Below are 27,522 nucleotides of genomic sequence, written 5' to 3'. Positions count from 1 at the left end.
TGACTTGGAACCTAAGCTTCAGGACTAATCAAACAGACATACCAGGGAAGGCTCAGGTTTATAAACAAGAAACCCTTTCATTTTAATTAACAGAATTTTAAAACTAGATTCTTTGTCACTATTCTGATTTTAAGGCTAATTGTTATTATCTATAAAGACAACTCATTTGTGTGCAGTGTCCCCAAATGTACCATTGCCCAGTTCATCTGTTACATTTCTGCCCCCTAGAACCACTACAGCAGTTCAGGTGTCCATCATAAATCAAGCCTGCACTTGCCATTCAGACACTAACACAAACACTCCCAGCCTTCTTTCTAAACAAACAAACAAAAAAAAACATAAACAAAAAACCCACACAAACAAACAAACAACAACAACAACAAAAAACCTGGCATGGCAGATTTTCCCAGGCTTTCTTAGGTAAAATAGTAACTGATCTTTTAATGTACAATACTTTTATTGCAACAAAAGAAAATCCACAGAAATCAGATGGAATTCATCCCAGTGAACTAATAGAACTTGCAGAAATCGTGTTGGAGCCACCGTCTATTATTCTTCAGAACTAATGGAGAAAACCCAAGGTCCCAGAGCTGGGAAATGACGAACCATATTACCTATTCTGAAGGGGGAAAAAAAGCCAACCTACCAGGGGAATTACAGAAAAGAGAATTCAAATTCAAATTGCCAATGTAGCTAGTGAAGTGGTCAATTTGCAAGCTGTTACAAAAGCATGCTGAAAGGCGGGTAATAAACAGTAGAAATAGGAATTGGCAAAGATAAAGCGTGCCTATGATATAAATATTATTGAGCATGGGACTCCTGCTTAGTGCTATTGCCACCACTCAACCCCTTAGTACAATCAGACTGCCTTAAGACACTTCCACTTTTGCCAGCAGTTGTAATCGTCACCTTTTATCAGGCTTTAGGAGGAACAATCCACTGATCTAATCCTTCATTGTTTCCCAGCCCATAGGCAGAAAAACTTTATTTTGGTAATGCCACTTTACACCATTCAATCATTTTACAACATTAGAGCACTCTGCATTTGTCAAACACTAAGCTTTAAATTGTGTGCTGAGCACACTGAAAAGATTTACAGCATATAAGAGAAGACAGAACATAGATCTATCACACTCGTATGAGAATATTCCTACATTGGGTTTAGGTCTACAATCTCATCAGCTACAAAAGCAGTTTAAGAAACAATTGCCAGGTTTTGGTTTGCAGTGTTTTAGGAAGGTCATTTCCCTGCCGGTTACAAGAAGCTTCTCATGTTGAAAATCGGCTGATAAAAATAGATTCCTCTTTGTTCCCACAGAACATGGGAACTAAAAACCAGCACACACAGAAACACAGAACAAGCAGGTTTATCAGGAAACATACACAGACACACACACACAAAATGCTTTCCTGTTCAATTTAGCCCTGAAGTACTTTGATAAATAATATGTTCAACGTTTCTGGAATACATCATTAGGTACCAGAAAAGAAATCATTTTCTCCAGGGTGGGAAAAAGTATATAAGGAGCGACTTTTGCAAACTGGTGGAAGAAACAAAATTCCTGTGCTTCTAAAAAGTAAGGGAGGCAAATAATCCCAGGTGCTAGCAAGGTCACCAACCAGAAGGAACACAGATACCTTAATAAGTTATTGACAAGTGCAAATGCAACTAGGCAGACTTATGCTGATGCTAACTTAACATCTTTTACTCCATACTACATGCAGCGAGTGAGTATTTGCCTTGCAAGGACTAGAGCATTCACTCTGTAATTCTATAAAACAGAAATGCTGTTCACTGCTGGAATCAGGTCAGTATCAGCTGACTATAAAAGCCACAGCAGCATGTTTTACTTATATAATTTCTTATTGCTATTCAAAATTTTTTCTAGTTGTTATGATTCATTTTGAAGACATCATTTCTGTTAGCTCTCATGTACTCAATGAAAATATCTAAAAAGCACAGAGATCACTTATGCTTATGACTTATTTTTAATGTAAGAGAATAACAACAATAATATTAATTCTCTCTAATATAAGAGAAAATAACCTAGAATGGTTAGAGCTGATGAGAATGATCAGTAATACAACAAAGAAAAGAATACATGCTTGGTTTGCCTACTATTATGGTTGCATCTCTTTTGAAAAACACACTGATGTATTCATAAAAATGTATCCAACATTACTTGCTTTTTTACTTCTATAATTTTTCTCATCCTAGATTTTAGTTTTTCTTAAAATTTTATGCCTTTGGTATTGGAAAAAATACAATTTTATTTCTGAATATTTGTCTGTATGTTCTGAACCACAATAGTAATCCAATACAAAGTATTACTATTTTCCCCTGATTTTTGTAGTTATGTGTTATTAGTTTCAAGGGTATGAAAGCAATCCACATCTGGTACCTGACATCACACACCACTTTGTATTTAGTTTGTTAGTAGAAGAAAATATGTGGAATCAGAGAGATCTAATAAATAGAAGTGTAAACAGGAATGTAAGAGAAATCCAAGCCAAATAGAATAATATACAAGAAAAACAGATGCAGGTTAGGCTGGAATTTCCATTTTGTAATGTTTTGCAGTGTGCATCGATTTTGTTCCCTTCAGTTTCTTTTCCTTCAGTTCTTCAAGAACAAATGTCAACTATCCGTGGAACCAAAGAAAATCCTCAGTTAATTTTAAATTATTTTACAATGTTGATTTATGTGACAAAAATAAGACATTTAAAGGCTTTTGCCTCAAACTGGAGTAGCATGGTACAGCTACTAGCTCTTCCTTGTTCACTGCTCAAACATAAAGAAGCAGGAGTAACATTCAAATGACTATGAAACCCACATACTTGTTGTCTTCTGTAAGTATTTAGAAACAGACTCACAGGGTGAAGGGCCAAAACCCAATAATTACTTGATAGTATTGGAACAGAAATCCAAGGAAATCCACAGAATTTACCAAGTCCAGACCACAGCTCCAATATGTAGAAATTCGAAGTTTTTCTTTTTTTTAAAAAAAAAAAAAAAAAAAAAAAAAAAAAAGGAGGGGAAGGTTTCAACTCCACAATCAAAATAATTTTTTTTCTTATGAAGTTACACTTTAAATCTTAAACTGTGATTAAAGTTTGCATTGAATATGAAATGCCATGCGTAACTCTAAAATATATTTTCATATTCCATACAATGAGATAGTCGCAACAGATATACAATAATACAATACGCCTCTAAATGGATTGTGCTTCTGAAGCTCTGTTAGAATAAACTTTACATTCATTTTCATCAACATGGCAGACTTGTCTCATTATTCAGATTCATATTTGTCTTCCAGAGGACTTCAACTGTATGTGTTTGGTAGCCAACTCTCAAAAAAAGAAAAAGTGCATTCATCACTCCCCTAATATAGATATATGACAGCCTGAGGTGCAGTAAAGCTTGTATTGCCTCCAGCTTAGGATAACTATATTAATAACAGGTGGCAGACCTGTAAGTTTGATATATGTATTTTCTCAAACAACTCTCAAACAAAACTTTATAGAATATTACATATAAAAGAACTGATATGATTACTAAGGTTGCAAAGTCAAGTACTTAATCATTACAATCCCTTTTCCATGTGCATTATGCTATGGTCTTTAACTTCACAATACACATGATTTCTGTCTCCTTCACTGCATCAAGCTCACAGTATTCACCTTATGAACAGTTATGTGATATTTTGTTTTCTCCTTTTTCAGTATGTTATCCCAGGACTTCATTACCATACAGCACTCACACTGAGCTAAAGACAGAATTAGTGATTTCATTGTGAGCTTCTTCATGGGACTCACCATGAGAGTTATCAGCTGTTCACAGACAATAACAAGTTTACCTTTCCAACAAACCAATGGAGGAACAGGTTTTATTTATGGCCATTTTACTGCTTAGGAGCTAAGGAATATAGGATCAGGTTTTTCAGTTAAATCAGTACACAAAAATGCAAGAAGGAGCCTAGCAGTTTTCCCAAAAGTGCTAAAACACTCCATTTTCAGCATGCAGGTACTTCTGAAATTTCTTCTGAGACTATCCAAATCACTAGCCATGCAAATACATTTTAAATTCTGACCAAAACTGATTAAGAATGATGGTATCCATAAATTGTGGGGTCCAGTCCCAGATACTTTGGATCTCATTTTCAGGGTGTTTGGTATTCTACTAAGATTTTATATGTTTTAAACACAAACATCATGCTGCAGCAGAAATCTAAGTCTGAATTCTCAGCATTTTTGCAAATCAGTCATCAAGATCCCAAGTCAGGCATCCAAAAATACCGAACACCTCTGCAAACACTTTTACATAAATGAACTATCAGCAAAAAGAAACTCTTGTGGAGCTGCTGTGAGAAAAATTCAAATATGTAAGCACATACCTTTTACTTTCTGAAAAAAAAAATGAGGTGTCTTGACTGCAGTCTCCTTCACCATTAACTCTGAATCTCTTGTGTACTGAATGGGGCAGCAATTTAATGCAAATTAGTACATGATTGTGCAATGGAGGACCATTACTCTATGCATATACGTAGAGGCCAATTTGCATATGCAGTGCAGCTGATGTGCATGCTATAGATCACTTGACTTTGGAACTACAGCAGGGTTCTTTTAATGTTTTGAGGCATTGGTTTTTTACGTGTTTTTTTTTTTAAATTATTTTTAACACTTAAGATATTAGGGAGAACAAACAGGAATAATATAAACAAACAAACAAAAAGGCAAGAATGTGCAGGTGGTCATAATAACCATTGCCATGCGCAGGAGGCAGAATTCGTGGCCTTTGTGTTGGAGGCATTCAAACCAAAATTCATGCTCCCACAGTCTCAATAAAACTGCCTATAAACACCAATGAAATTCAGTTCTGTAACTAAACAAATAGTCTATTATTAAAACAATCACAGATTATACGCTTTTTTTTTTTCCTTTCCTGCTTTCTTTTCTTTGGAATGTATGAGTCATCCTGAAATGAAGTCATATTTGTCGTAGTGATATAAAGTCAACAGAACTAGTTCCACGCAGGGAACCCAATCCAACATCCAACATCTGCAGCAAGTCCATCATTTATTTTTGTCTAGTCCTATACAGATAACCTGAACTACCATATGAATTCTAATATTATACTAGAGATGAGCTGGCTTTTTACAATTATATAGGTGTCAATAAAGAAGTGTATTTATACTAGCAGTTGTAGTTATTACATTAAATCATCAAACTATTATCTGTCATGTGATAGGACAACAGAACTTGAAGGACATCAGAGGAATTTATTTTTTCCTGTAAAAGTATTTGCTTATCACACCTGATGCAGACACAGATATATAGAAAAAATAATAAATGAAGAATCATCAGTGCAAGTAATAGAGACTCTTGAATGCTGTAGCAAATTTCCTGTGTACTGGAAGGATACTTCAGTTGTTGGCTAACACTGAAACAGAGAATAACGGTAAGTATATCTTCATCGACACTGAAGTATGTGTAAGGACAATAAAACTATATATATTCTCTTGTTCAACATCTTTGATGGAGAACTATCATTTAGAAATAATACATAATAGCTCTATAATGTACAATATATAATTATGTAAATAATTAGTATAATCTTGAGATGGGATGAGGGCTATTAGTGGCAGTGGATACTTTGAACCTTGCACATTTAGTCAAAAAGACCAATGACATCCAATCAAACTTCTTTAAAATGAATTGCAACAAACAATGGCAGCACAGCTGCTATTAGAATTATAATTGAGTTTAGGAGGGAAACAGCAGCTGAATGCAATGCAGATAATTAAGGAGCAAGCTTTTATTAACACTATCAGTAGGGTCATGATTCTGCAGATTGTGAACTTATTATGGCTGAACAAACTAGTCTATTTTTATAACAGAGGTATATTTCTGCTTTTTATACCAATAAAGTATATTCTGGCTACAAGATAGCTGATCACTTATTTATTTCAACTACCCATTAAGAGAAATGATAAGCATTTACAAAATCTAAGATTACCATGGAAACCTTATTCTCTAATGCTGAGGATTATGAGAACAATTGGTTGTACAATTAGGATGGGTAAATAACAAGCCTCCAAATATGACAAAGACCATACATAGCTGCTAAATTATATTAAGTAATTTCTCTCTTCCAGGCTAATATACTTCTTAGTTTAACCCAACACTGAAAGAGAAGCAATATACCTTATGTGAGTGAAAAGTGAAAAGAAAACATGTAAAGACATAGTATTTCTGGTATGCAAACAGAAACTGCATAAATGCATGTTCTTGTGGTCTTAACACATAAGTTGTAGTCCCAGCATTAGGAATTACAGAAGTGATCTAAAATTTCTATTTTCTGTTGTGCGTTGACCAATCTTGGAACAAAAATTACCCATGAAGACAAGACAAACAAACAAGAATCACCAAAGGATTCAAAGTCACTCCAAGCTTGAAGCTTGGCACCAGAGTCAGGCAATGCGAGATGCTTGACCATTCATAACCATGACTAAGGGTTCCAGAAATGGAAAAGAGGTCATTAAAATGCCAACAATGTCACATCCTGTTAACAATACTACTGTTATAATATCATATTACCATAATAACTGGTGCTCTTTAAACAAACTAAAGAGTGTAGGTCCACCGAAGATATTATTATCACCATTCATACTAGTAACCCCTTTAACTCATGCAGCACAGACTCAAGATCTTTGGCTTAAGACAATCCTGCTCGCAACATAGGTCATTTCACTGGTAAATCTACATTTGTTAAGGACAAATGAGTAATCCTGCTTTGGAATCTCATTGACCTCAATGTGTAAATAAAGCAAGCACAATGTGTCTGACTGGCAGCAAGCCATTACTGTACTGTGTGCAGTAAAAACACTAATATGTCAAAGTGATTTAAAAATAAGCTTTGATATTTTGACCTGCTGAAAATTCTATTTTTGACCTACAACCTCCTAAAATAGTCTAACACAATTTTTTAAAATATTTTAACATTACTATACAGTTGCTTGTAGCAAAGCCATTTACAGTTTTTCCATTCCTCTTTCTGAACCTTCTAAGGTCCTGCTTCACTGGGCTGTGGAAAGGATAAACAAAAGACTGTCCTTATTTAAAGCTATTTTTATCTCTGTTTCTTCAGGAAATCCATTCCCAGTTTGAAGATAGAGAAAGCTTAATTTGGTCATTATTACGGTGGAACTCAAGTGTGCGTCAGTAAGACTCGGGAATGGTAAAATTTATGCCTGGTTCCAGTTCCTTCTAAGGGAATCTGGTAAAGAATAGTTATCGGCCAAGAGTAAAAAAATTTCCTTTTGCTCATATGCACAGCATATTGTGACGTCTTTACTTGCAGATTAGCTCTTGTCACATGTCAACAGAAATTTGAAACACCTTTAAAATTTTATAAAAGGTAGGGTTGATAATCTACTAAAACTTTCCTAGTACACTCTTAATGTTTACAGTGGAAGTAAATACATGGATGTATGTCTAGAAAATTAAGAGACAGAGACAAACGGAGGTGAAACTATATTTCGCTTTTGCAAAAGCACATTATCATGGCCACTATTCAAGCCAACATTTGTGGAGAGTTATGACAGCTGAATTGGAGCATGTCAAACTTTTATTGTATTTACAAACAAAATTTCAGGGGCAAAATTGACTAATATCCTCTATACTTTAACTGTAGGTAGCAGGTTTGGTATACTGCAGAATTAATTACTTAATTAATAACAATTACTGTTGACTTCACCAACATTGGGCACCAGTATTTTCAAGATGACCATGGTTAAGGACCAACATTCTAAGTGGATTCTTAAAACAAATTAAAAAAAAAAAAGAGTCCAGAATTCCCCGTTGTAGCTAAATTCTGGAATACTCTTTTGAAATTGATATTTTTTTTCTAATATATTTAAAAAATGTGCTGTATACTACAGTTGAAGAGCAGCCTAATGAAGAAACAACCAGCTTAAACTTTTAGAAATTCCATATTTTGTAAATATAAGAAAGTGTAAAAAAACTAATGGACTAGCATTTATTTTCTGAACTTTTCAAAGAATCAGTGTTATTCAGATATGAATGAAGAAATGGCATATCAAATATGAAACAAACATTTTTCTAACAGTCAAATATATTTTTGAACACCTTTTTACTGCAATGGCTGTCCCCAGGATGTCCAGATTTCCTTAGAACAGCACTGATAACCCTTGTGCATTGTGCCTACAAAGCAAGGCCTATTTTTCTAATCAACCTCTGTAGTCATCATTCCACAGTTTGCAGAGCAGCTTCAGGGATTTAGAGCCTAACAGAAAATCAACAATATCTTCTTTTAGCAAGAAAATGTTTCTACTAGTTAAAAGTTAAACACTATTGTTATGATTGTCTATGTCGTTATTATCACCACTGAAGATGCTGATGTAAAGCAACAATCAACCTGGAGTTGCTCTGCTTTCCATCTTCTTTAGATATTGTTTTAATGTAATGTTGATATATTTCAACACTTTATCACACAAGGCCCTCTTTGAGAGAAATATGCTGCCTACCAACTAACTAGCTTTGAGTATCTTTACATGTCCTTCCCTCTCCAACTGAAGATGGTTTTCAAACTGAACACCTTTTATACTTCAATGATCAAAACAATTTCAAATAGCTCACACAAGTTTTACTGTTGGAGTATCTACCAGAGGCAATAAACTGCTCAAACCAACCCTTCTTTCCTCCCGTCAAAACCTTCTAACACCTTCTCCATGGTACCATCATAAAAGGAGCTGAGCATTCAAATCAATCTCTCTCAAAATTCTCTCTATGAAATATCTACCATGTTTATGTGATAGCCTGACTTGAAGTGCAAATGTTTTCTGTTCATGCTAATTACAGGTATGACAAAATTAACAGCAATTCAGTATTTGAGTAAGAAAGTAACTTTCAAAAGAAGAAACAGGAATGCTTTCTTCCCTATGGAAAAGAGAAAAACAATAAGTGCTGCTAACTGAATAAGCTTGTAAAAATTAATCTGCTACAGTAGAAGCACTCACAGCAGCTAATGGACTTCTCAGTAGAGGGAAAAAGTGTCTGGAAACAGAACTAATGGGTAGACAGGCTCTACCTAACAGCTCACTGCCTGTCTCAGTGTGTCTGATGTCCCAGCAGGAAAGAATAGAAGAACTTCAGTTCTGTCATTTTTTATTTTTTATTTTTTTAAAAAACACATCTCTCTTTGATTAAGAATGCAGGCTTAGGCCACCTATTCTTCCAGGGGAAAAAATCCACAATAAAAGTACACAGAAGAAAAATTCAGCAGTGGAAAATTCTGGAGTTTTAGTTTTCCTTCTGCCATCTTTTTTATCTTTCCTTTTTGGAAAACTCTGAGCGGCCATGATTCAAAAGGCTACAATCACATCAATTTCTACATGGAGGAAATGTATCTCTTTTTTGCACAACTGCAATGAATGCCTTGAGTTATGGCATTACATGCTGGCATCCCAACAGTGGTTGGTCAGGGGACAGGCAGCATTTCACTTAAATAGGTATTAGTGAAGAAAGCATTTGGTCTTTAGGATATTAATTACCATGAAAGCGTGATTCCCGATAATGCAGGAGGGATAAAAACAAAGCCTGATTTCTTTTCCTGTTGTGGAAACAAAAAATAGATTTATTCCTAAGCTGAGAGGTTCACCACAAAATAACTGACACACAATCAAATACAGAAGCCTTCTTAATGCAATCTGACAGGACGATTTTTCAGCTAAAACACAAGTTTTCTCCTCCTTTCCCCCTGAATATCAGTTAGCACTCATCTTGGCTTGATTAGCAGGTCATATATGTGCTTCCTTTTTTCCATTGCGAGCTTCTTTTCCATAGCAATGTTTTTGCTACTCCACAAAGTAAGGGACTAAGTGCAAAGCCTGGAAGTTGCACCTCCCTAATCATTGTGTCACATTGCTACTGAGCCCTCAAGATATGCACTGGTCTGGAAAGCACATTTGGATGAAAATGACTTCTCTGTGGAAGCCTTACAGTACACAGCTGAAATCCATTAGAGTAATGATGTCTAGTATAGTACAATAAAATTCAGCACTTATTTATCACTATTATTTTTAAACACTTTATGAATATTAATTAAGCAACCTTTTTAGTATCCCAAGAGGTGGGATAATGTCTACTGTAAATAATATTGTGTTTTCATGCTATCTATAGTTCCATATAAACTTCATAATTTAATAATAATTTAATAGGATTTATTAATGACCTTGAATTCCATTCAGATTCTTATCGTAACTTCGGCTGCATGGAGCTGAAGCCCAGATACTCAAAGATATTTAGGCATGCAGTTTACGCTGATGGTAATGCAGGTGAGGCAGATAACTTTTGAGACTCTGAAGTGAAATACTTTCATGAAATGCATTAAAGGACAGGAACAGCACTATGGTTCCCTTTCTCTTTTTTTCTCCAATGGGAAAATTATGTGACAGTTTTCAAAATTATTTTTCATTTATTTATTTTATGTCTGCTGTGCTTCACATGTTTGATATTGAGGCAAGGTTAATGACAAGCAGCTTGCATTTGGAATTGAAAGTGGAGATATTTAAGGCGGTTCCTAGATCCTGTGGGTATATGATAGATATTGCCAGAATATACAAGAGATTAAATGATGCTTATCAAAAATAAATGTATACTAATTTTTTCTATCTGTCCATAGACAGACTAAATAGCCTGGGTTCAAAACACAGTGAACATAATGCCTGCATTTCATATATGCTAGCTACTCAAATTCAAGGTCAAATCCTAAATTACTTCTTGAGGCAAAACTCCCAGATAGATGATTAATGTTTTGACTGTGGTAGTATGTTAGGTTTTACATTATACAATGATTACATATGAGCCATCAGTGAAGGCTTGTATGGAATCAAGGATGTTTGATTGATGCGTTTAATGCTTTTAAGGTGTTTCCATGTTAAAATGCTTCTAAAAACTATATCTGTAATTAAAGGCAGTACAATGGCTGCCCCAATTATGAAGAATTATAACACGATTTGGGTAGTAAAAAGAGACTTGACACAGAATAAAGACTCCTGCATTTGACTGAAATTTTGTAAGAGATTTCTAAATTGAATGTGTGCTTGAAAGAGATATGAGAAAGAAAACTGTTAACACCAGTAAAAACATCTGATTAGGTCACCAAGAAACAACATTCAGCATCTGTTTCTATTGATGATTTCTTGTGTGACTGTTGGTAAATCGCCTAATTTCTCCATGCCTCCATGTTCTACTGGTAATATAGGCATAAAAATTAATCTTTCTTCAGTGAAGTATGGTTGAATTCAGTAGTGCACGTGAGACACTTACAAACTATTAATATGTAGAGACGGGACAGTAAGAATTTCCTCAATATTCTTTTCCCTCTCATGACTGAGAGCTAGGCTACCTCACCCAGGAAATTTATTTATGTCTGGAAGCTTTCAGAAGGCTTGATTTACTATGCGAGTGTGGCCGAGTATAGTGCATATCTCAGTTAGAAAGCATATTGACCAAGGAAGTCATTGCAGTTGAAGAAAGAATTAACTGCTCTGTTGGAGGGCTTCATAAACTCGTTTGTTATTACTTTTGCTGCACAGAGCCCCAAATGTCCAGCACAATTTCCTTCACACTGTATTGTCTGCTAGGAACAAGAAAGCCGTTTTACTGAATGATGAGGTGTTTTTTTTTTTTTCTTTTTTCTTTTTTTTCTATATAATAATGTGGTTAAAACAATACGCTGGGAGCTGTTAGGCATTTATTTACCATGGTGGGTTAATCTCATCTAGGGAGGTATAGAGACTCAATCATGAGTGCTACAGTATATAAGCTAATTGCCAGGATAAAACCAAATGAATAATTACTTAACTTCAGAATGAGGCCTGGGGGATTTTTTCTTTAATAAAGGTTTAATTCACCAGTGGTAATGAATGCAATCTCACATACTACTGAACAACACCATTAGCATAATGGCTAAGATACAAAAACTATAATTAGACCTAAACAGAAATGTTAATTACAGCCACGAAGCTACCAAACAAAAAAGGAGTTTTCCTTTACCTGTGAAATGTGTATCTTTAGTAATCCCTGTGAATGGGTTATCAATTCTGCTCGAGTGACTGACAGGCAGAAATTAAAAACTGAGGCTTCCTTTGCTTTTTGGTTCCAGAGAGGACTGTGATTCACACGGGAGGCTTAGAGTACAGGTGAGGGCAGTAAAGACTGTACCTCTAATCATAAAGCTTAAAAATTAAGCTCCAGCGTATCTGAATCCTACACTTCAATTCCTTTTCACAAAAAGGCAGACCCATCAGGTCTGGTCAGGAATATTAGATCCCTTCCAAGCGTATTTGCTACCCAACTACCCAGATGTAGTTGCTGTGCACAGCACCATGTAGCTGGACAAGGAAACGTGGCAGCCTGCTGGCTAGGCAGCTGCTGAGAAGTTTCCTGATAACAAGCAGCTTCATTTCCGGCACTAACAACAACAATAACAAAAGCTCTTTGTACATAAAAATTTGCACAAACTCTTATATCTTGCTTAAATGAAATCTATGAGACGTCCTCATGGAGGAACACTCTTTTGTGCCATTTCTTCTGTGCATTTTCTTTAATCTCATACTACACAAATATTAAATTTACAGATTGAAGAACTCAGAAGTTATAAAATGTGAGAACTAATGCTGTATTTTTTCCCCTTGCAGGACTTATTCAGTGTATAAAATGGACACTAACTGAATGGGGAGCTATTCACTTTTTCTTTTTATCTTCATCCTTCTGTGTTTGATTCCAGACCTTATTTAGCATACATCATCAAAACCCTGCGCTGAATACAAAATTACCAATTTCTTCATAGGCTTTTTTGTGGTTTTCTCAGCTTTTTTGTGGTGCTCTCAGCTCTCACTATAATTAATCTATCCTCACAACACCTCTAAGAAATCATATAATTGAAGCACAGAGAGATTAAGGCCACATTGCTACATATTCACTAATTCGGGTGCCTGCTTTGATACAACTAAGTATTCTAGGAGGGGAAAAAAGTCATTATTTACGTAGACCCTGTTTACTTGTACTTTATATACGAGCTTTTAGCATGCCTATAAACAGAAAATATCTGTAAAATGTCTGTGAAAACTCTCATTGAAGAGATCTGCTTATGATCCCATTAGAATATGGTGCTGAAGGTAGGAGAGGAATCCAGTCCCCACAGTGGCATTCAGCCACCTGAACCATGAGAGAATCCCTTCTACTCTTACACTTCTGTGCCTTGTGCACTTCAATTTCTGCAACAAATGAACCAGCAATCACATTGCTGTGGGAATGAAAATTGGTGGGAAGGAAAAAATTAATAACAACTTGAGGAATTTGAGATTTTTTTTATTGTGTTTTCTAATTTCATTGTAAATTGGAGAACCTGGGGGCAGATATTGGTGGGAAAGACACTTCTACTGTTCATTTAACACCACTGCCATTGAATCTAATGAAGGTTGTCTTTCGTTATACCCAAACCTGACCCAAATTCACAAACTGGCAGGGAACAAACATGCCCTATAACAGAGCCACTCAGTGGGTGTCCTAAGAGAATGGGCTGCCACATAGCTGCTGTAACAGCTAGACACTAAGTGGTGAATGTGACCACTTTCGCTTAAGATGTCCCGAAAAGGGGTTAGTAAAAGTGCTTTCTGTTCTGTAACAGGCACGTGATTAAACATGGATTCTAAAGCATTGACTAAACCACTTTAGGGAGAGAAGGCTCAAAGTTCATCTGTTTAAACAGATCACTCACCACCTGGCTATGCAGGATATGTTATCTTTCATGTTTGATCTGGACAACATCAACAAATAACATTCAAGCTACAAGATGAAACTGTGGAGAAAAAAACAAATCCTAAAACCATGACATGACTTTTTAATGCACTAAATAAGATACTCTTCTGGGTGGCAAGAAAAGTTTAGTTCTGATTCCATTTATGTACATTATCTAGTGACTATTTAACATGAAACACATAATAATTACGACAACATGGACCAGAAACCAAACTCCTCTTCCTCTCATGGTCACTGAGTCCCTGAGCCCCAAGACTGGGCTCCTGCTCCCCCTAGATCTCTTTCTCTCATCTAGTGACTCATAGAGCTCTTTCTGCCCACCGGAACAATTTCCAAAAGTAATATACTCCAACCACCAAATTAGCATATATCACAATGATTACGAAATTAATTTGAGAGGGTGGAAACACGGATTTGAATCTTTTCAGGTTAGGGAAAGCATAGGAACTTTAAAATCCCAAATTAAAAAAAAAAAAAAAGTAGCAAAGTAGACTGACTCGATAAAAGGAAAAACTTATTCACCATGAGGGCCGTCAAGGAAGTGAACAGCCTGCCCAAGGTTTTGCAGTTTCCCTTCTTGCATGTTTTCAAGTTCATAATAGCTTAAATCCTTAGCAACCTGTTCTGACCTCATAGCTAAGTCTTCTCTCAGCAGAGGGTAGAATATGAGACCTCCTGAGGTTCCTTCCAAACTGCATTGTTCTATGCTCCCACAGGAAAAGTGGGTGGTAGCTTTCTTCCCTGGTTCCTTTGGAAAAAGGAAAAGTTGAAACCAAATCTTATGAGGACCCCAGAACTACTTGCAGTAGACTATGAATGCTTACCAGACAGAGTCCTTCACCCTTCCCCATCTGTCTGATTATTTCAGTGTCTGAAGAAGCTATTTACAAGCTATTTCCATGTATCTTGTAACAGATTTTTATTTTTTTATCCCAGTAATTCTGGTAATAAAGACGTGTTAGCCTTACTAGAGAGTAAGAATATTTCTAGGTTCATTTTTGCATTTCAGAAAAAGATTACTTTTGAATTTTGGACAGAAATGACCTATTAGGCTAAACTGCCCACTCCATCAGAATGCTGTGCAACTTTAACAGATTTCAGTTCACTCTGCTTAAATTATGATGCACAAAGCTAAACAATCTTCTCATATGAATTTGTCTTTCATGCAAAGTAAGGTTTTCTGGAAAAAAAATGCTGTAAAACTAACAAAAAAGAACAAAGGAACAGCTGTAAGTCAAGAGTTCTTATGCCAACACACTGTTCAGCTGGGTTCCACATTCATTTCCATCCCCCACATCATGCTGATTATAAACTTAGATGCAGTTCTAATGTTTTCATTTAATTCATTTTTTTCCATATTTTAAATTCATTGTATTTAGTGAACATTCAGTTTGAAACATGCAATATCAAAAAGAAACCCCCACAGGTGCAGGGAATTTAAATAATCAGGTCCTCATAATCCCTGAACTTCAATCCAGTGATGTCTCCCTGGGACCATATTAAACGTGCAAACGAAACAAATGACCAAATTACTCTAAACAATTGTGAGATAACAGATGAAATAAGGCAGGTGATTAAAACATTGATACTTACATTATAGTAATGCCTTCAGTCCCCCATGGAGATACCAGCCTTATCGTGCCAGACATTGTACCATCACACAGGATGCTCCTCTGCCCTGGGGCATTTACGGTCCAAACCTTGATTTTCCATCAACTTCCTCGTTGTCACAACAGCTCAGAAATAGTTGAGACAGAGTGTTGGGAAGAAACAAAAATATGAAACAACTATTCAGGTTGCCCAGCAAGCCCACAGTAAAGCTGGGCATAATGTGCAGACTTCTGCAGTTCTGGTCTTGTGCCCTAATTCCCAGGCCTCGCTGCAAACTAATCCTTTTGTATGTTTATCTGCTGTCCGTGACAGCTAAGCACTGGCTGGCTGTAACACATTTTGCAACTTTTTAGGTGTTTCAGTTTTTCTGACTATTGCTGTGTTTTTGTTTTGGTTTCTTTTGGTTTGGTGTTTTTGTTGTTGTTGTTTTGCTTTTTGTTCATTTATTTTCTAACAGAGACAGTTTACAGATTCACAGTTTGGGCTACTATTACCTGCTGGTGTCCTCTAAGGCACTCCTACGTTCCACAGATACAGAACAACTGGGATATGCAAAATGAACAATGTGGTGCAAACTCTTACTAAGTTCATCTTCCATGCTCAGATTGCACAACTCATTTGATGTATTGTTGAAGTATAGCCAATGGCTGAATACAGCCCAAAGAGCTGAAGGAGACAGCTTTCTCCTGAAAACTGGCATAGTCTGAAAAAAGTGGCATGCAGTAGAAGTTGTCATCTAACTGAAACCTTAAATTCTATCATTTGAAATACTGTTATGACATAGATGCTTATGCACTAGTGAAGATTTAGTGCTGGAAAATCAATAGCTGAACATCTGCGAACATCCATACCTACACTGAAAACTTGACTGACATCTTGGAAGTGGCATATTTGATCAGTTTCTCATCACAGTTTTATCCGTGGACCTTAAAGTGCTCCCAGTTTTATATCTGTTATAACTGCATAATCAAACCCGACTATTTTGTGCAACAGCAGTTCTTTATTTTATTTATTTACCTTTCTGTTTTTAAATGAAAATTCCTCATACTGAACTGGGTGGAAAAGAGAAAGGCTTTGCTACATGATAACAGGTATGATCCTGATGATGAATGAAATCTTTTTAAGGAAAGACTTGTACTGAGGTGAAGCAATATTTTGCATCCCAGCTATCAGCTTTACAAGTTAAAATACCAACTGGAGGTTTACTCAAACCAGATTTGAACAAAAAAATCATCTGCATAGTGCACATCCTCATCTGCATCCATATCACAGATAAAAAATAGCAGAGGTTTCAGAAAAATACCTGCTGATACACCATGTTCCTTATTTATCAGAAGGATTTCTATAGACATGGATAAGCCATTACTTTTTTTTGATGCCTTGTTGAGGTGTATCCAATGACTGAATATAGCCAATGTATCACAGGCAAACTCTCTTTTTGGCTGAGTAAGAACCCAAACTGCTTATTTCTTTACTTTCTACCTGTAAGCCAGGATACGTCTGTTGTTGCTTAACCTTGTCGGGCCATTCCCTTTTTTTCCCCTCAATATGCCTAACACTTCCACTCACACAGTCCATTTAATAATAACTTCTTCTTAGACTTATTCAGCACTTTTTTTTTTGAGATATGGAGATTTAGGATGGTACAGATTTTTGGCTCTGAATTATTTTTACAACAATGAAGAATAGAAAACCGTGATTCTTCTCTAATCTCTGTATTTATTTTATTAAACAAGACATTGTCCCTGACTGGGTAGTAAGCTCTTCTGAAAATCAGGCAGGTTCCTAAATATGGGTTTAAAAGCTTAAATTTAGGTTCTTGAATCTGAGCTGTGTTTGCCTGCAGGGTTCTCAAGCTCAAATTCACCCTTCATATCAGAGACTGTAGCTTTCCTGTCTTCCCTTCTAGTTTCAGTTTATTCAGTCTTGAGAACACACTTTACCACCTGTCAACACAATTTTTTGGTTGTGATTTTTTTTTATAATGAAGTTTTACCACCTTCCACTAATTTCCGTGTGAGGCCAACCTTTTCTTAAAGCAACCAAAAGCTTTACAATTAGCTGCTGTTAGTTTGTTTCTTTTCAGCTATCTATCTTGCCTCTATAGTGATTGCTGGGCTTTGGAAATAGACTGAACATATATTTATTGACTAATCAAAAATACAGTAAAAGTAGAAAGACACAGCAATATTTAAAATCTAGCTGATTACCCTTTGGTGGCAGATGACTAACAGCTTACCTCAGCAAAGCAAAAATTGCTGCCAAAGGTTTCTTCATAGAAATAATCCTTATTTATTATCCAAGTTCACAGCTGTATACACTGCAGGCAGTAACTAAAATCACTTAAAAAGCATGATGCTAAAAAAACAAATCCCAAGCTTACGTGACTATGATGCTTATTAAAGGTCCAATCCTTCCTCATTAAAACCAATGGGAGGGGTTCTGCCAAGGATTTCAGTAGTAAAGGAAATTGTCTCAGGGAAAATATTCAGACAAATTCATAAAGCTGCATTCTGCTCATTAGCAGTATATGTGTAATCCTTCTCTAGCATGAACAGAGAAAGTGCTAAACAGCTCCAAGAATTCTTAGGTTACTCAATGGTCACCTTTCTTGAAACAACAGGACAACAATAAAAGCCATTTTCTGCCCTCACTGCACACACACAGCCCCAGCTGTCCGAACTCTAGTATTTCTCTCTCTCTCTCTCAAAAAAAAAAAAATGTTTATATGCAGCTGTTGTAATAGCTTTTCGGGCCAAATCAGCAATCTTTGCATGGAAGAATATTTTTATAAGACCTATTAAAATCTCACTTATTAACAACAATCACTATTCAGTTTGGTGAAATGTGTGGAAAAAGACCAGATGAAAAGAGTAATATTCACTAAGCAATTCAACCACCTAACATTGTTTGCCTGGAGGGAAGAACACAGTGAAATAGTCTCCTATTCCTCTCCTACTATATACCCCATCTTCCCCTCACATGGCTTTTATTTGTCCTTCCTATGCTGCAGTCAGCAACATTTTCATACGCTCTGCAGGAGCCACATATGAAACTGAGTAAGGTTAGGGGACAAAATACCAGCCAGTGATTTGAAACTGAAGCAGACTGAAACAAGGTAGGATCAAACAGGTTCTGTTCCTTCTCTCTTGTACCACTACCATAGAAAATAAGTGTCTTTAGACAAAACATCTGATTCCACTTTTCCTGATACTGGGTTTGGGAAGGATATTGTAAACAACATCCCTGGCAGGTGCCTGGCCCAGCAGTTGCCCCTCTGCCCTGCTCACTGTCTCTGCTCTCAGAACTTACCTCACGACATCTAAGGCAAACCATGAAAGCCAGGAGCCTTCATGAGTAGTGTCCCCACAGGGCCTGTGCTCCTGTTGGGACTGGAAAGGGGATTCTGACATTGCAGGTCTACCTCGCAGGCCAGCAAGACAGAGAAGAATGGAAAGATCAAGTGTCTGGATGAACAAAAAATTCTCTGACATGAACTGAAGAACACAAAATGTTGGCAGGCTAAGTGTGGAAACAAAATTTAGAAGGGTGCCATGTAAGACACCTTTGTCTGTTCCTTGAGGTTAAACCTGGTGAGAGCCCAAGCACCTCTGTGCCATAAGGTCTCGCAAAGTGGGAGCAGTAGCTGGTGACCCAGCCCACTCGTTGGTCCCCCATGACTGAACAAGCATGCTGACACAGTACCACATGGCAATACCAGCTCAGCTCCCAGAAGCATGGCGAGAGTTGTGTTAAATCTGGACTAATTAGTCACATCTGTCAGCAAGGCTAATTAAGATCTGCATGTGTGCTGACTTGGTGATACTGTTTTGGTTCAAGAGCTAGCACAGGCAGTGATATAAACTATATTCCATCACGCGGCAGAGGCAACACCTGAAGGAACACAAACATGAGTCACTTAAAATTCTGTAATTTTAGCACTACAAACCATACTGAAAGAAATACAGGAATCGGTTCAGCTTGTGAGAAGTGCTGGGTGCATCACAAGAGAAATGTGCCACACAAGGACTGCCACAACTGGAACGTGCAGTTTGTGAGGCCTTTGCTTCTATATATGGCGGTATGACCAGCCTGGAAGGCGTTCGCTTGCCAGCCGTCTGTGTAGCCAAAGTTAGACAGGGAAGCAATGCATTGGTATAGCTGTGTGTGTCCTATGCTTGCTCATGCTGTATCAGCCTAGTAACGTAGAAAATTCCGATACAACGATTGCTGGGAGCAAGCCCCCAGCTGGCACCATTTGACATCAGGCCAAAGAAATGACTGGTATCACCACAGCAGCTAGAGACACAGATATTTTTTTGTCTCATTTTTTTGAGTTACCAAGGTTGTCTTATTCTTTGTATTGATCTCCCCTTCCTCCTCCATCACTCCGGTTCTCTTTCCTACAATTTATCCAGGCCAGGTTTTCTTTTAGCCTAATTTTTCTGCTCTCTTCAATATACTTCCCACCCCCATTTATAATGGCCAAAACACCACTCAGTCCCACAACCCAAGAGGTTGCAGCAGCAGCTGCAAAGTGCTGTTCGGAGGTTTATGGACAGTTTTCAGACTTTCTGGTCATGTCCCTGATAAATCAAAAACCTCCTTAGCTTCTTGCACAGGAAGCCACTGATGAACTCTAGCAAGTCTTTGCAGTTGCCCGCACAGCAACAGTATACTTCCAAAACTGCGGAGAGGCAAGGAATTTTTAACCCTTTCAATTCAATTTCTGGTTATTTCAGTTGCACTTTTGTCTCTGTATACATTGTGGTGATTTCTCAAGTATAAATAATACTTTGTAAAGTATACATGCTTCATTTGTGTACTCAGTTTTACTGTCACTAAATATACAACAGCTAGCTGAGTTAGAGAATACTTTCTATATTACAATATGCATACAGAAAATCACACACCACAAATTCCTAAAGAGGAGAACACACTTATTAATTGCTGAAATAATTCTGAGATGAAAATTAATTATTATTTTTTTCAGTAGAATTCTACAGCAGAAAACATCTGTATCGTAACCCTGGTGCTTAACAAGCATATGCATTTCAAGTATATATGTTTTCTTAAAAGGTGACTTTAAACAACAGGATACTGGGAAAGTAAATCCATATTTGCCTATTCTGTTTTTATAAATGATGTGATCTTTCCAAATAGAAGCACTGGAATAATTAAACTAATTTTCCAAAATTATTCTAGTATATTCAATTACAGATTTTAATTATTTTGGAGAAATAATTCACAATGTTAATGAAAGACATGGTAGTTAGAATCATGGCAGAGTATGGGTTTCATGTTTCTGCATTCCATAAACCTTATTAGAAAATGTAAATCAAATATTTGATGAATACTAAGAGCCTATTGGGACATTAAAATGAACATTACCATTGTGACTCTGAGAATCAGGTTGAAGTATAACAGAAGTCAGTTAAGGTAAGTGGATTTCAGTGCCAAAGGGAACATTAGCTGTTTAAAAGAGGCCTTTAGAGTATTATCCACTATTAAATATGAAGAAAAAAAATGTTTAAATAACACTCAGGTTGTGACACAAACCAACAAAAGACATCAGAATTTCAGTTTCAGCTGTTACCTCACATAAATTAACCTCATCTCCCATGTTGACTGAGGACAGCAGGGTGGTGGGGAACATATAGATGGTACATGAGAGTTATCTTTGAGTTTCTTACGTAATCCCCTAATCATTTAACTTTGCTGTTAATGAGAACTTTGCCAGTGCTTTTGAAGAGACCAAGTCCTAACGCCAGTCCTGGCTCATACTTTAAAATATGATTTTGTATTTAATGTTCTGTAAAAGCATCCAAAGCTCACCATACTCTAAAATGGCCTTTCTGATAGCCTGAAATGTTACACAGTTTTCAGTAATTAAGCAAGTGCTACATATTTATATTTCATACAGTATACAGTTGGTTTTTTTTCAAAAATCGTGCTAGTTGAAATCTATTCTTTTGAGGACATACCATGCTTTAGGGAAGGGTTAAATGGAAAACATTGATGAGATACATCTCCTAAGGTAACAAAGGGAAACATACTACACAGGTTGTTCCATCTCAGGTTTTCAACAACACAATGACAAATTATTCCTTGTGAACATTTAAGAAAAGATCTACCTCAACATTACATTCATTTAAAAGGATGGATGTTTTACACCAAGGTAGAAAAAAAAGTAAAATTATCCTGTGCGCTTCAATACCTCCTTGTTGGGGTATACATACAAACACTGTCAGTAGATTTGGGATGAAAAGATAATTATATGCCTTCAAACCCGTTTAGGTCATAAATGAAGACTGAAGATAATTAGGAAGGTGTTTGCATTTGGCAGAGCCAAGATTATAAACAAAGATCCTCCAAAACTTAATAAACTTCCTGTCTTTAAAGATAGCAGATGATATGCTACTATGCCAAATGTTTCACTATTGGGCTGAAATGTCATGCGGGTGATATTTCTTGTAAATTTTAATTACGTACTAGCTGAACTCAGAAGAATAAAAGAATTTCATATTGTTCCAAATTGAACTTTGTACTTTTTGCACCAAAAAAATGATTTCCTTGTTACACTCATATTCACACAATTTTGGTAGTTATCTACATTCTCCCCTTTCCCTGTTATTTCTATAATTATATTCGTGGCCAGTACATTTCACGACTTATTATGTTCAGGTATCTCTGACAATGTATTTTATAACAGAAAATGTGCATGTAGATTTCCTCTGCATGAAGTATTGCTTGAATGACTTCATGTTCAAGGGAAAGGAAGAACCAGTGTAATAAGTACTTTTGTTCCTAGTGCTTTCACAAAAGGCCTGATTCTGCCCTAGTTGTGCCAGGGTCCACAGTCTTGGACAGTACCACACCATAATCTGACACACAGCATAAACACAGATCTGTGAGCTTCTCAAAATTCCACTTCTGTGTATGGATGTTCCACGTGGACTTGGAAATCTATTAGCAGTGGCTTAAATATGAGAAATATTAGTTTACACAAGACTACAGTAAAACTCAATTTCAGATAGAATAACAGAACTGAGACCAAAATGTAATCACAGCAAGCCAAATAACATAGTTATAAAAGTTACTCATCATCAAAAATGACAACCAAGTCTGTTTTCTTCAGGAGAAACACAAACATTGATAGCCAAATCACATGCTCGTAGAGGACTGGTAATTCTCAGGAGAGTCATATGGTTAAAGAGGATGTTTTGTGTCAGTTTTGGACAAGCAGCTATAACAGATGACAACCAGACAAGTATTTAATCCTTCTACTGAACAGAATGCAGAAGATAATTTAGGGAAAAAAATTAAGTACTTTCTAGGCTGAGGAATACTACAAAACAGAATGCCAAAAGATCACAGTCTGATAGGAAATAAAGAAAAGGTCTTGGTAAGTCTTGATACACAGAATGCCTAGATAATAGAATTCATCTAATTATAAAGCTCTTTAATTATAATATGTCATTTTAAAACCAGTTTTGAAAAGGGCAGAATCTTAACAACCTGTAACTTCAAGATATTTGTCTGGAAATGAACTTAAATGGTTTATACCAACATAAATTGTTGGTATCACAGGTGTTTGATGTGATGATATCGCACAATATCATTTTGCTTTAAAATTATTTTTTGCTTTAGGTTTGAAGGGTGGGCAAGTTGTTCTCTAGAGGGTTATTCTTCAAAAAATGAAGCATATCTATGTCAACCAGGTGATTGTTCAAGTTTATGCCATCTAACTTGAGAGAGTTTAAAATGCAAAAAATAGATTACAGGGTCATGCAAAAGGACGTTTTAAATAACAAAAAGTTGTTATTCAAATAATCTACATTGTGGTAGGAAGCAAAGACTAGCTTTGCACACATAAGGAATTCTGTGAATATGAATTAGGTTTAAGAAAGTATTGAAAATTAAGTGTTAAGCTGATGACAGAATAGAACAATCTTATTAAAATCAAAAATTTTAAGTATATGTCTGGGGAAGAGGGCTAAGTGTGAGTGTGCAAACACATATATATGTGACAGATAGATAAAAATATAAGATGCTTCTTTGAATATGCATCTATCTCATGACCATGGAAGAACCAGTTGTCAGCCAACTTCAAACAATTGTAGCTAAACTTCTACCACTAATCCAGTATATGATAAGAGACAAACCATTTAAAATCTTTTTCTTATTTCTCCATCTAACAAATGAGAATAATATATACTTATCTATAACAATGCAGTATTGGAAAAAAATATTATGCTTTGAAAGTAAGGATAAAAATCAGCAAAAAAGATTAAAGCCATATATTCTGTAAATTAATCCATAAACTGCATATTAGAATGATTCTCCTTTCATATTTATTAAATTAGATGTTTAAGATCTTTACATCCATCACCTTGTCAAAGAGATCTTGGAGTATGGACGCAGTAATTATTCAGATTTATTCAGAAAATTATTTCTGTTCACTGGATATAGATCTCTTTTCCTTTCCTTTTTTTTTTTTCAAGATACATTACAGGTCTTCTATTTTTACATTTTCTATAGCACCTACCCACATACATTTATAGATATATTGTACTACGCATATGCTAAAATATAAATACTGTAATATATATTTTAATAGGAGTGATAGTTAAGTCAGTTTATATGGTCCATCTCCTCACAGACAGCAAGATGTTCTTTGAACTGTAGAAACCTAAACCATATCCTTCTGACCCAGACTACTGCAGTGATAAACCTCTTCACATTTTAGTGGAGAAGAAACTTTCTTAAATCATATAATAGACATATTTGTAGCAACAAATTAATTTCTCTCCCATATACTGCTATTCTATGCTAGAATTTGTGAATTTCTTAATAGCTCCCTAATCTTTATGAACATATTTTCTGCTAATTCATTTTTTTCTTATTAGAGATAAAACTATCCTACTCAAAGGGTCATTAAATAGTTTCCTGTCAAAACTAAGATGAAGTATAAAGTGAGATCTCAGAGCTGTTTGTACTGAGTCCATTTCTATTCAGTGTTTTCATTAACAATGACTGAGGTCATAGAATAGAGAAGACACTTATAAAGTTTGTAGATGACAATATACTAGAAGCAGTTACAAGCACTTTACAGGAGAGCACTCAAAGTCAAAATGATCTTGATAAATTGGAGAAAAGGCCCAAAATCAATAAGACAAAATTCAATAGAGATAAGCGCAAAGTACTAAACTTGGAAAGGAATAATCAAGAGCTCAAAAATTGGGGAAACTGTATAGGCAGCCATAAAGTCTGTTGTGTTATAGAGGACCACAATTGGAAGAGCAGATAACAATGCAATTGCAAAAAGGGTAAATGTCATCCTGAGTTGTTCTGTCAGGTACACTTGCCATTCAGACATAGGAAGCAATGAACCTGCTCCATCAATACTGGTGGGCCTTCAAGAACTGTTCAGCCAATTAAAGAATTAAAGCTAAATCCTACATGGGAAAGGTTAAAAAAGCTAATTCCCCTACAAGACAAGGGAACTTGATGAGTTCTTTTAGTGGAAGGGACTTCATTTATTTACTTAGTGTGGAAACTAATGTGCCAACAGCCAGAGATTTCAACAGATTAATACAATCTAGCTACAGCTAAGAGAAAAGATGAGGCTAGACACTGATAAGGATGAGCTGGAGACAAATCAGCACGTACACACTGCTGCAGTCTTTTCATGTTGGTCCATAATAATGAAAAGGGGACTACCTACACGGACCAGTTGGTGATTTGGAATATCTCCTAGATAAAGAGTCTGAAAATGTAAAATAGACAAAGCAGCATTTCAGTGGGGCAAACATGTTAATTTGCTTATACCTTTAAAAAGGTTTTAAAATGTATGCTGTTGTATCAAGGGAATGAACTGCACTTGATGTTATTGCGTAAAAATGTACTAGAAAACTAAGCTGCTAATATCTATATAAAAATACAAATTCCTTGTAGTGACATTAATGAAAACTCAAACTGCCAGGTGTAAAAGAAAGGTGCTTAGTGAGATTGTCCTTCTTGGCCTGAGACAGGCCAAAGTGCTAAGACGGAAGATGGGCAACCTGATCAAGCCACTCTATTGCAGTGATCCTAAACAGTATCCTTGTTACAGAGAACAGGAAAAAAAAAACATCCTAAGCTTCAGTTGAGAGGTGATGCCTCACAAATTTTTGATAAGCACGTGCAGTGAAGAATGCTGGCCCACATAAAGTCCATTCTGCCTAATCTCCAGCCAGCTGTTCCCAGAAGTCTGACCAGCATAGAGACTGGTCTGTGTTCCAGCACTGGCCATACAGTAATGGTTAAGTACTGCAATTGTGTTGTGTCATGCCTCCCACTCATAACCTGCCACTGGATTCACAGTGAAAGGTATCATCCCTCCTCATATATTTGGCGGTGGAAGATGGTGTCTGGCATAGGAAACCAGTCAAATGTAAGGACTTTGTCTATAGACAAAGACTTTTCAGTGGTGCCCAGACTCTCTTCAGTGGTGCCCAGTGACAGGACAAGAGGCAACGGGCACAAAACTGAAACATGGGAAGTTCCTGCTGAATACGAGAAAAAACTTCTTCACTGTGAGGGTGACAGAGCATTGGAACAGGTTGCTCAGGGAGGCTGTGGAGTCTCCTGCTTTGGAGATATTCAAAACCTGCCTGTGTGCAATCTTGTGCAATGTGCTCTAGGTGGCCCTGCTTGGCAGAAGGGTTGGACTAGATGACCTCCAGAGGTCCCTTCCAATCTCAACCATTCTGTGATTCTGTAATACGGTGTAGGTAAGTTATATCATTTAAATTTAAAAGTTCCCCAACTTTCTTTAAAGCAGATTTGACAATGCATCAGCATTTGTACAATCTATTTGTATAAGGATAGTGCTCCAGAGCCCTAGGTGCAGAACAGGACCCTCCGTGTCAGACTCTAACACAGATGAAACAAAAAGGCAGTCCAAGATTTTATAGTTCAGGTATAAGATGAAGAGACAGACAGGAGAATATAAGTTAGACAGCATCAATCTGGATAACAGGCAGCAGTGTCAGCATACAACTAGTTCAACTATTGCAAACTATTCTGTAGGCACTGCAGCAAAGGAGAATTTAAAGCAAAAATTTCCTTCTCTGATAGTTGCATTGTTGTTTCAAAGTATTTTTTTTTAGAATAATTCTAAATGTCATGCCAAATGTGAACAGACAAGCAAAAACTCTCTTCATCAACTGAATAGGTCATTTGTTTTATTTAGGTCTCAACTTTATTATCAAGACATCTTAATAAATCCATAATGATGTTTTGGACTATAGTTACTGTCAAAAAGAAGTAACATTTTAATCATGTTAAAACAAGGTTGGTGGCTGGCCTAGAGTACTCCAGGCTGTGCGGGTAACCCAAATAGAATTTCCTGTTCCGATTTGCCAGCGTCAGGAAGAGCATACTGATGACATGCTAACAGCAAAACACTCAATCAAATTAAGTTTTTAAGCACAAAATTTACGTTCCTTTAAAAGGAAAAAGAGAGAGAAACACAGGCTTATGTTTGTATGTGTGTGGTATGTTAGAAAGGATGCTTGTGGACAAGCATTGATCAGACAGCATTTGGATCCAGCAGGGGCCTTTGCATGCCTGTTGACAAACGTTCCAGCAGTGTGGGAGATCTGAAACCTTTTAAGCTCATATTAATCTGTAAATTTTTTGGGAGGGAATCAGGCATCAGAGTGAGGAGCATACTATACAGATTTTATTTGCTTTTGCTGCAGTTGATGGTGAATGACCCACAGTCTTTAAGGCCTGAAGGGATCATTAGATCAGGCTTTTATTTAGCCTTGATCCAGCAACTATTACGTAGAAAATGCAAAGCTTTGCAATAGCTCTAGCAAGGCATTTTATTAATGCTTCTATTCATTATCACTAACTCACTCATAGAGTTCTTCCAAGGTGGAATTTCAATTTCTTGATGTTATATTTGGCTTAAATGGTCAGAATGGTAGTCCATGTCTGCCTCAGGACTCATTACCACATAGGTGTGGAGAACATTATTAAACAACAGTACTGTGAACGAAACTACACAGTATTGCG

General features: G+C 36.4%; 1 protein-coding gene across 1 annotated transcript in view; it reads right to left on the bottom strand.

Annotated features, from left to right (window-relative positions):
- The window catches only part of IQCM (IQ motif containing M), a 188,854-nt gene that overhangs the window by 28,014 nt on the left and 133,318 nt on the right, over window positions 1–27,522 (bottom strand).

This window comes from Anser brachyrhynchus (assembly GCF_964034855.1).
Source record: "Anser brachyrhynchus genome assembly, chromosome: 4".
Taxonomy (NCBI): domain Eukaryota; kingdom Metazoa; phylum Chordata; class Aves; order Anseriformes; family Anatidae; genus Anser; species Anser brachyrhynchus.
The sequence above is the reverse complement of the archived record's forward strand: the minus strand, read 5'-3'. Positions and strand labels throughout refer to the sequence as shown.